Source organism: Fukomys damarensis, unplaced genomic scaffold (genome assembly GCF_012274545.1).
Source record: "Fukomys damarensis isolate Sample0158 unplaced genomic scaffold, DMR_v1.0_HiC HiC_scaffold_24, whole genome shotgun sequence".
Lineage (NCBI taxonomy): Eukaryota > Metazoa > Chordata > Mammalia > Rodentia > Bathyergidae > Fukomys > Fukomys damarensis.
In genome coordinates this window covers 70,806,203-70,816,892 of record NW_022900936.1, presented here as the reverse complement: position 1 = coordinate 70,816,892, position 10,690 = coordinate 70,806,203, and the positions used below count along the sequence as shown (strand labels likewise).

Here is a 10,690-nt window from a genome sequence, read left to right as displayed (position 1 = left end):
TTCCCCTTTTTTTTTTTTTTTTTTTTTTTTTTTGTACCGGGGATTGAACTCAGGTCCTTGCGCTTGGGAGGCAGGCCACCGAACCGCTGAGCTAAATCCCCGGCCCTGGTGTCCTCCATTTTTGATGGCCCCTGCCTTCCAGTGGATTTACCTGGGAAGATGAACTATCCAGGGTGTGTTGCTGCTGTTTAAAAAAAAAAGCTGCTACATGGAATTTTACTCAAATACACTGAGAAATGTTTTGGGAAGTCAGGATCTGGAAAGAGCGGGAGGTGGGGCCAGTCACCGGATATGATGGTCCCTTGAGTGGGCTTTGGAGCACGGTCTGGCTGCATCCCAGGGACTGACTTCAGTTCCAACAAGACAAGTTTTACTGGGGTGAGAGCCTCACAGGCTTTTCCCGCAGAGGTAGCGTTTCCTTAAAGAGATGTTACAATATAGGCTTAATCTTTTGGTTTATTCCTTGACGGAGCAACATTTTGGTAGAATATAAATTGAGTCTAAAAATGTGCAAAGGATTCAGGATTAAAAGGTTTACTCAGAATTAGGTGGGGATGGAGGAAGCTCCAGGCAGGGCTGTGCGTCTCTGCTGAGGGCTTTTGCTGTCTCTCAGGCGGGGTAAGTGGTTTCACTCTTCAAGTGTTCCTCACACCCACATTCCCAAGGCCCTGTTAGATGACTTATGAGCTTTGTCTCATTGAAATGTCATGATAAGGATTGTGACTCAGGTGGCAGATGTATCTTTATCTTTCTAGTTGAATACACCAAGGGCTTGAAAAATTAAGTAATTTGTCCAGGGGACACAACTAGAGCCTGTAAGTGGCATAGCTAGGACTACAGTCGTGGTTTATCTGACTCCAAAATGGAAAACTGTTTCAGGCTGCATTGCATAACACTGGGTCTGTTTCCTCTTTGGGCTGGTTTAGTATTTCCTGAGTCATCCATTCAGACAGACTATCCTTCCCACGTGGGTCTGCTCCTGCCCCCTTGCCTGTTTCTGCTCAGGCTGGAGACTGGTGTACTGTGCACCTGCTCTGCAGGGACCTGATGGGCTTCTGGGCCTCCAGTCCGCTGCCCCTCTGGCCTGGTTAGGTGTGCATCTCTCCTATGGGGCCCAGGCCAGATGATCGGGGCGATCAGGTTCACAGATCCAGTTTGCCCACTTGGTTCTCCCAGCTACTCAAGAACAAAGGACCACTTGTAGTCCTTCTGTCTCATGGAACTGATGCTTTAATATAGATTTTGGATGAAAAACTGAAGACCAGGAGACTACCAAATGCTTTCTTTATATGTGTGTGTGGCTACGGAAGAGAAGTGAGGTCCCAGATTTCCCTATCAAGGAAATAGACTTCAAGCCAACTGAACTCCGGAGGCTGGGGGTATCTGGTCATGAAAGGTGTGAGTGGGTAATAAGTTCCCCGTCTATGGAGGTGTGCACACAAAGGCCAGATATTTTTTGCGGGGGAGTGGTACTGTGCAACATGATGGGAGGTCAGACCTGATTCGTGTTCCTCAAGAGAAGACAGGGATCACTGAGGGTGCGTGGCCAGACACTACAGTGCTCCTCCAATCCCATCTTAACAAACAGACAGAGCTCAGGGTTTAGAGCAGCCTCACATTGAGGAATGCTGTTTGTCTTCCCTTGAATTTATTTTTTCAGTTACCATCTATTTATGGCAAGTGATGCTTTAGTTTTTCTTTTTGAAACTAAGACCAGGGAAGTGTTTTGAAAATAAACTTATTTAAGTAGAAGCAGACGACCTCAAGAGTGGTGCTGAGCATGGTGGCAGCAGGGGTGGCAGTGGCTGGAAAGCCAGCTCCAGCTTGCTGGCTCCCAGCCCCTCCTGGAGAATGGACACCTTTCCTTCCCTTCTCCTTCCTCCACCTCCTGTTCTCAACTGCTGGCAGGATTTTATGAGAGGGAGATCAGCCTTAACCCTATTCTTTGCAATGACTACAGTGCCTTTTACTTTTACCAGTCTCTCCATCCGGCTTTCCCAGCTCCCACACCAGGTTTCCTGGAACCCTTAGACTATAGTCAAGAAATTCTGAAGTATTAATCACAATGCAAATTACTGATACTTGTATGTGCCTGGCATACATATGTGTATGAGTAGTATTTAATTTTTATTTTAAAATTTAGGTCAGATAGTGTGGGAAAGAAGCTATAATATATAGGGATATAGTTTGACCGATTCCACTAGGCAGATAGGATAATAACGAATGACCTGGGAAGATCACATAGGACTTTATGCTTTGCAAATTCTTTCACCAACCTCAGCTCCTCAAATCCTCCCAAGAAGCCTGGTGGGGTGGGAGAGCCAGGGAAGGTATGGTCATTCCCATCTGACAGGCAAGAGAGCTGCAGGTGGGCAGTGTGAGCCCCAGCATGGGAGCCAAGGGTTAGGGCCCCTTCCACTGCCCAATGCCACACACACCACAGAATGCTGGAACACACACCACAGAATGCTGGAACACATCCCCTTTGCAGGTGGAGAAACCAAGGCAAAGAGGCTCACAGGGAAGGAGATGATGAGGCTGCCCCGGCTTTGCCTAACAGGGCAGGGATATTCACCCCAGCCCCAATAACATACCAGTGAGGGAGTGTGGAGGTGCTTTCAGGCACCAGACCCAGTGTGCCATCACCTTGACTGTTTAGAATGAGATTTCAGAAGTACCAGGGTGAAGGGTAAATCATAGGAATATTGCACCAGGCTTTGACGTTCACATGAAGAGTTTGTAGGAGAAGAAGGTACTATGGTGAACAAAACCCAACATTGGTTGAAATCCTGCCATGGACCATATGCACTTTGATGTACTTCAGCCACTGGACTCTCCAGTGAGGCGACAATAACAATGATTATATGCTAGTTTGATACTTACAGCACCCTATGGATTCCCACACTGAATCATCAAGGCACCATTGCAAGTTATACATCACTCCACTTCGTAGATAAGGAAAGAAAAAGTTTAATTAAACTTCCCAGGTTTACTTCACTGGGGACAGATAGAACTGGCTTTTGCACCCAGGCTTCTGCCTTCTCATAGGTAAGTAGAGCATGTGTAGGCCAGGTGGCCCAATGCATGGAACCAGTGGCTTCACAACGGCATCATCTTAGGTTGCTGGGTGGAGTGGAGCCGGGCCTTGTACAACCCTTCCTGTGCCTAATGTCGGGCAGTCCCATTCATATATGCAATTAATGTCAATCCAAAATTAATAGAATAGTGTAAGAAAGAAACCCATGCCAGGCTTAGCCTTAGCGCTGCTGCAGAAGGCCGCCTCGAGCAGAGAGGGTTGGAGGGAGGGCTGGCCAGGTAGCCAGTGGGTCTGTCAGCCCCTCATGGACCACAGGGAAGATGAGGGCCACCCTGTGGACCTCTCTGCACCACCCTGCTCTACTTGGTGCAACAGCCTGTTAGGGACTGGACTTTTCCCCACCAAGTTCATAATGCTGAAGTCCTAAGCCCCACTTCCTCAGAATATGGCATTGTTTGGAATAAGGCCCTTAGAGAGATGACTGAGTAAAACTAAGGTCGTGGGGAGGGCCCTGATCTGACTTGGCCAGCCTTATGCATCAGGGATCCATGGATGCAGAGACAAACACTCAGGAGATGCTTTGTGAGGATGGAAAAGGGAGGAAGGGGATGCTTCTGCTCGCCAGGAAATGCCAAAGAGTCTCCAAAAACATGGGAGACCAGAAAGCAGCCTGGAACAGCCTCTTCCTCCAGCCTCTGAGAGAGCGAACCCTGCCAACACCTTGGTCTCGAGCTCCTGCCCAGACTATGAGATGTGCACATCCCTGTGGTCTGAGCCCTCAGTCTGTGGTCCTTGTGAACAGCAGCTCAAGGAAACTAGGTCAGCCCCATGTTCGTCTCTCCTCTAGGGCTCTGGCTTGTGCTGCCCAACCCTTTCTGAGTCCTGTCTGTCCTCTGGCCACACTTGCCTTCTCTCAGGCCATCGCTTCTGCTGCAGTGTTTCTCCGGGTCCCTGTCCCATGTTGCCACCTACTATCTAACTGGTTTCAGTCATCAGTGTTTTCCGAGAGCAAACTGTGTAGCTCTTCCTGACCCCGAGGGAGACAAAGACCAGAAACAGAAGGAAAAGAGCAAGGCAAACGTCAGGCTTGACAGTGCTGTAATAACAGAGAAATAGGGGAGCAAGATGGGGGTGGGGGAAGCTCCTGGAAGCCCAGGTAGGGCCCTGAGGAGGAGGAACAGCTCTGATCTCAGTAACAAGCAGAACCAGACAGGCCCTAAGTTTCTGTCTGCTGAATTAATGATTCATGATACAAGAAAGTTTGCAATGAATTTCAAGCCCTGCCTGGGACAGCCTGGGTAGGCAGAAGTTGCCCACTTTTCTGGCCTGGGACCTAATTAAAGCTGTGCTTTTCAGGGGGAGCTCTGCTGGCTGCTGCCTGAGCAAGCCCAGTATAAGGTCTGTGAGTTCTGGAGAGGAGCAGGAAGCAGAGACAAGACGTGTTCTGGGGGATGGAGTCAGCTCAGGAGCTTGCCTTCCTCCCAGTGGGCTCTGGATTCAGGCTTGTCTGCAGCCTGGGCCTCTGCTGGCTTGGAAGTATGTTCTGTTTGCCAAGCAGAATTTTCTGGCCCCCAGCTGAGAAGCTGGTGGAGCTGGCTCACTGCTAATTTCATTTTTCTAACTTACCAGCTTGGCAAGGCTTGGCTTCTCCAGCCTCAGTCTCTTGGAACTTCATACCCACCTCCCTCAGCCAGAGAAAGAAAGCAAGCTGTGATTCACCAGAAATGTTCATTGCTATTTTCTGGCCTTAAAAAAAGAAAATATATACATATGCACAAGTTCCAACATTATGTCTTAGCTCAGCAGCTTCTGCTTGCTGAGGAGACACTTGGATGCAAGATTGGAAAAGCAGAAAGGTCGCTCAGACTGTGTCCCTGTGTGAGAGCTAGCCTGGCTTTGTTTTGACATCTGAGAGTAAGGCCAGGCCAGTGAAGGTGGCTACTGCATGGGGAGCTGGATCTCAGGTCCAAGGAGTCCCTGGAGAGGGGAAGGTCAAGGCTGCAGGCCGCTGAGGGCCGGTGTCTGGCTCTGCCACATGTGGCTTGGGTTCCTCTTCCTGCCATTGCTGGACAAGCCAGTGGCACAGATAAAGCTCCCTGTGCTTACAGGAGCCTTTAGGGCCCTGAAAACTCCTCCTCTCCCAGCTCCTCTTCATGTCTGTCCACCTTGCTTTCTGGACTCCAGCCACACAGGCCTTTATGCAGGAGCCACTGAAGAGTGACTGCCAAGCTCTTTTCTATGTGTCTTCACGAGGATATTCTGAGTAGCTAGGCCTCAGGGGACAGGTGACCCCATCAAGTCACATAGCAAAGATGGCAGGCACCCAGCCTGTGGCTAGCCAGGCAGCAAGGGACTGGGCCCACTGTGGCTGAGGCTAGCTTTCCACAGAGTGGCCGCCTTTGCCTGTGATACTGGCTGCACATAGACAGGCCAACCTTTCGGTCTACATCTGAGCTCCACCTGCCCCGGGCTGGGGATGTGACTGTGCGGGTTAGACTTGAGACTGCCTGCCAGGTGGATGGCTGTTGTGTGACAGCAGCTCTGTGGAGGGCAGGCTGCTCATCATCCCACCCTGGCCTTCTTCCAGTTCCCCAGGAGGTGGCCTGAACGTGCCCCACCCCGCTGCCCCTGCCTGGCCAGGCTTCCTGGCCTCTCCCTCTGTGTGGCCGGTTTGTTTGTAGTGTTCTGGGCTATGCTTTGGTTTCATATATCAGCCATGCACTTACTGCCGGCCTCTGCATTCATCTCTGCATCAGAGGCCTTCAGGCCTTCTCAGGGCTGCCGGGGGCCCTTTCCATGTGTGCTCTCACAGTGAAATCATTACCCTCTTCCTCCTTGCTGACCCCACCTTGACTTGCTCCCTTTCCTCCCAAAAAAGGCCCCTCTGCTCACCAGGTGCCCCAGCCAGAAACCAGGGGCCACCGTGGACATCTCCTCCCACTCGACCCCTCCCCAGTCCCTAGGTCCAGCCAATTTACCATGTAGTGCAGCACCCCAAGCCGCCCCTCTTCTCTGAAAGAGCCACAGTGAGGCTCTGAGGATGGACCTCCAAACCCTTCAGAGGTCGCTCTGCTCCCTGAGACTCAAAGGCCCTGCCACGTGGACTTGGCTTCATCCTCCAGTCTCATTTGTGGCCCAGCTCCACTCCAGAACATCCTGGCGGGGCCCCTCAACTCACCAATACACCCATTCCTGCTTCTTGCTGGGGCATCGGCCATGGTGTTTCCCCACTTGGAAAGCTCCCCATGAGGAACTCCAACTCGGCTTTTGTGCTTGGCCCAGAAAGGGTCTCCTCCGTTCGGAAAGCTGGCTGTGCCAGCCTTTCCTCCAGGACCACCAAGGCTGTGGGCCAGGAGCCACATTTTGGAAATGCTGTTTTAGGTGTCACCTACAGCCAGGGGAGGAGCAGAGCTGGCACACTCCAAGTGGTGGGGACACATGTGCTATTGTCCCTGTGGGGAAGAATCTGGGGTGAAAACCCACAGAACCGCATGTGGGCCTCTGCCCCACAGCCTCTTCCCATGACCACCCTGACAAGGAAGCCTGTTCCTCTCTCCTCAGTGGACAGCTCACCAGCTCTGGTCTCTGCTGCACATGCAGCCACAGTTGTGAACACACACACACACACACACACACACACACACACACAGGAGTGCATGCGCAGTGAACAGAACGTCTGAATTAATCCAGCCCTTTCATCTGCTGCCTTCAACACAACAGGGCCTCCATTGCTACATGGAAATCCTTCCTCCTCCCTCACCTCCTCTGAGAGGAGGTGTTTCTAATAAGAAGCCACTGTCCCCTTTCTCTCACCACATTTCTCTGGCCAGGTGACCTAACTGCTGGCCCTGCCCCACCATTTCAGAGCCACTCGAGGATCTCTTGTCTTCCTCCTTCCCTCTGAAACTCCCCTTCTGGCTGTGGCTTCCACCAGGTTTGCACATCCAGCTCCCCTGTGCTCTTCAGTGCTCTAATTTTAGGCTGAGCTCAGCCGCCAGAACAGTTTAGTTAACAGCGCAGTTACCTCATCTCTTCTTCATTCCTCCCAGCCTCCCCAACCAGGAGGTGGTAAGAAACGGGACAAACTGTTTTCTGCCCAGACCTATTTGTCCTTTGTAGTTTTTGTTTTACAGATCGAACCCAGGGCCTGTGCACTGAGACATACCCCCATCCCTTTTTCACGCTTCGTTTGGAGACAGCGTCTCCTTAAATTGCTTAGGCTGGGCTTGAACCCACTGCTCTCCTGCCTCAGCCCCTGGAGTGCCAGCATCACAGGTGTGCACACCACGCCCAGCTCTTCCCTTGCAGGTTATCTCCATTCCTGCCTTCACACCTACCTCATTGCCTGAGACCCAGAGCTCAGAATCCCCACCCACTTCTTCCGTCCTTGCCTGTTTCCAGGGAGTCTTCAACATGGCCCGACTCCTGGTGAGGGTCTGTCGAATCCAGCTCTCTCTGGCCACAGTGCCACCCCTAAATCTTGTCATCTCTCTGCTCCTGAATCAAGACCCTCTCCCGGTTTATGCCACAACAACCCACCTGGGCCACCACCCTCCAGTCCATGCCCAGTGATTTTTTCCCAGACCTACACTGTTACATCTTGCTGTTACTGGCCGCTCAGGTTCATCTGCTTGCCTCCGACCAAATCAAAGGAGGTCTTATATCTCTGTAAACAAGAAAAAAGGATGTATTTAAAACTAGCTCAGAGGGGATGAAGGGGCCCATTTGCATCAAATCACCATCTCTGTGTGTACAGGTGGGCAAGGTCTTTCACAGTAAGGGACACAGGGGAGGGGCAGAGAGAGAATGCAGACCTCCATACTTGCTGTATCACATCCAGCCATCTTCAGCTCATTCTTCCTCTTTCTGTGGCCACCTGGCATCAGCACCTGCATGTCCTGTCACTTCTGGGCGTTGGTTATGTGCTCAGCAGGAGGAAGTTCGGAGAAGTCGCTTATCTCTAAAAGAAAAAAAAATCTAAAATTTCAAGTGTAATTTTGCAGGGCCGGTTACAATTAAGTAACTTCTGTGACTTCCTACTCTCTGGAGCAGTCATCCTTACCTCTGGCTATATCCATTAGAATCTCCTAAAGAGTGTTTTGAAAATGCCAACCTAAGCTCTACCTCCAGACGTTCTGGCTCAGACGGCCTTGCTGGTTTTTAGAAGCTGCCCTGCTGATTACAATGCGCAGGACAGGTTCAGGCCTAGAGGATAAAGTCCCAGGCAGGACCTCAGCCTGGCATTCTGTGACCCCTATTCTCCTAACCTCACACCGAACACCCCTCCACTAGTATGGTTGGAATTCTAGCTCTCCTGAGCCTGAGGTACTTCACTAGTTTGCACTCACAATTCTTGCCATCCAGGCTTCCTTCTATCCCCTGTCTGCCCTAGATCATTTGGAAAAACTCCCACACATCCTCAAGACCCACCATAAATGTGACTTATTCCTGTGGGTTTCTCTTGCACAGCATCTGCTCCATGGTAGCTGTGTTGGTGGGAACTGAATGTGGTAGCTACAGCAGGAACAAACCCTGCTCTCCAAGAACTCTCTTTAGGGTGAGGGGTGGGAGATGGAAACCAAAGGTGGAATCTGTTAGTCAGCTTTCCTTCACTATAACAAATACCCAAGATGACCAGTTTACAGGAAAGAAAGTTTCATTTGGCTCACAGTTTTGAAGGTTCCAGTCCATGCTGGGGCAGATTGTTGCTTTTAGTCCAATTGTGGGCAATGGTACATTATGCTGTGATGCGTGATATAGCAAAGTTGCTCACCTTGTGGCCAGGAAATGGGAAACAGGAAGCAGAGGCTGAGATCTGACCACACCCCCACCCCCACTCCACCTCTTAAAGGCCCCACCACCTTGCAATTACACACACAACAGACACACCAGATCCAAACGCTAGCCAAGAAGTCCTCAAACTTGTGTGCACATCAGAATCACAGGTGCTGGGCTTCTGGCTGTGAGGTCCACAGCAACCCCGACAACTTACATTCCTAGCAGATTCCAAACCATGCCAAGGCTGTGGGCTGGGAGCCACATTTTGGAAATGCTGTCTTAGGTGTCATTTACAGCCAGGGGAGGAACAGAGCTGGCACACTCCAAGTGGTGGGGACAGCATGTGCCATTGGGGAAGAACCTGGGGTGAAAACCTACAGGACCTCATGGTGGCACAGAGTGCGAGGGAGGAAGGTGGAGACTGCTGTGGCTCCCCCAGCCAAATGGTACCCTGCACACTCCCTTTGTGGGCTCCTGCTGCTTCCTCTCTACCTCTTTCTTCTGCCACAGCCAGCTGGCAGCACCTCCCAGGGAGCTCAGCGTCCCATCTTGTGTGGGTGCCCACAGCCTGCCCAGGACCTGTCAGAGCAAACACAGGGTTGAGCTTCCATGTTCTTGCTCTTTCCAAGAACTGAGCAAAGGAGAAGCCTACTTCTCTCTCCCACAGCAACACGTCTCAAATGTTTGCTGTCTTCCCCCTTCCGGAGACAGTACCCGGGACATCTATTCCACATCTGAATTGAAGTCCCTGTGTTTGAATTCCTGCTGTCCTCTCCCCTTTGGTAACAGAAGGAGAAGTACCCTGAGGTCAAGGGGGCCCCCAACCCACCTTCCCAAGCCTCCGGAGTTGGAAGGAAGGTGAAAGAGGGGGCAGCACCTGTGCAAGTGCACTTTTACTTGCACATGACCCTGGGAGGAGGGTGCAGTCGTCAGGGAGTCAGCGGAGTTGCCTTCCTCACGAACACTGATCACAGTGTCTGTGTTTCCTCAGAGAGCAACCTTGGCCAGTGCCTGCAGTGGCTCTGTTCAGAACAGGGGCCGGCAAGGAAGGCCCTGGGTACTCTGAAGTTCTTACGTGGCCTCCCCTGACCCCCGTCCTGCCTTTCCCATGTCTTGCTCCACCCTGGAAAGCAGAGTGGGAGACACGCTCAGGGCAGAGGGCGAGAAGTCTTGTGTAGTTACTCCATGTGGCAAGATAAGAGCATTAACCTGACTGGGGTTTTGATTTTCAGTTGCCTTTCCCCTTGCTATCCTGGAGGACAGGGAATAAGAGGGGTATTTGGTAAAGTATGGTTAAGAGACCACAGATCTTCCACTTCATCTGTGTGGGAAGCAGAGGGATGTAGATTGGTGATTTTCAGACTTCAACTGCCTAGGGATGCCTTGGAGGGCTTGGTACAACCCAGATTGCTGGGCCCCATCTCATGTTTCTGATTCTGCAGGTCCCAGTGGGGCTGAAGCATGTGTATTTCCAACAAGTTGCCAGGGGGCACTAGTGCTGCTGGGGAGCACTTTCAGAGCACCTGTTTCAGCACCACGCCCAGCTAGAGCTTGCTAAGAATTTATCAAGCACCTCAGGACAGAACTTGACCCCTCTCGCCAAATATAGAACCTGAACCCTCCAGGGCCTCCTGGCCACTCCAGCACAGGCACAGGCTTGTGTTTCCAGGGGCCAAGAGATTCCTGGGAAGAATGAAGGGGTTGAGGGCCAGGGGGCACTCGGGTCAGGGAGACAGGAAAGGGGAAGAAGTGTCCATTTGTCACTCTTTCCGTTGTATCCTTGTAGGAATCACGTGGATCCTAGAAGTAGGAGGCATACACAGCAAGTGCCACATTCAAGGGAGAGGTTGCTGGCCCAGGATTTAAAGTTGTAGA

General features: G+C 51.5%; 1 protein-coding gene and 1 long non-coding RNA gene across 5 annotated transcripts in view; one reads left to right on the top strand and one right to left on the bottom strand.

Annotated features, from left to right (window-relative positions):
* The window catches only part of Srgap3 (SLIT-ROBO Rho GTPase activating protein 3), a 227,324-nt gene that overhangs the window by 110,121 nt on the left and 106,513 nt on the right, over positions 1–10,690 (top strand). The window lies entirely within an intron of this gene.
* On the bottom strand, positions 7,628–8,800 carry LOC117283270. Its single transcript, XR_004514260.1, has 3 exons — positions 8,707–8,800; positions 7,852–7,997; positions 7,628–7,703 (listed from the first exon to the last, which is right to left on the bottom strand). It is a non-coding gene; the product is annotated as an uncharacterized LOC117283270 (long non-coding RNA).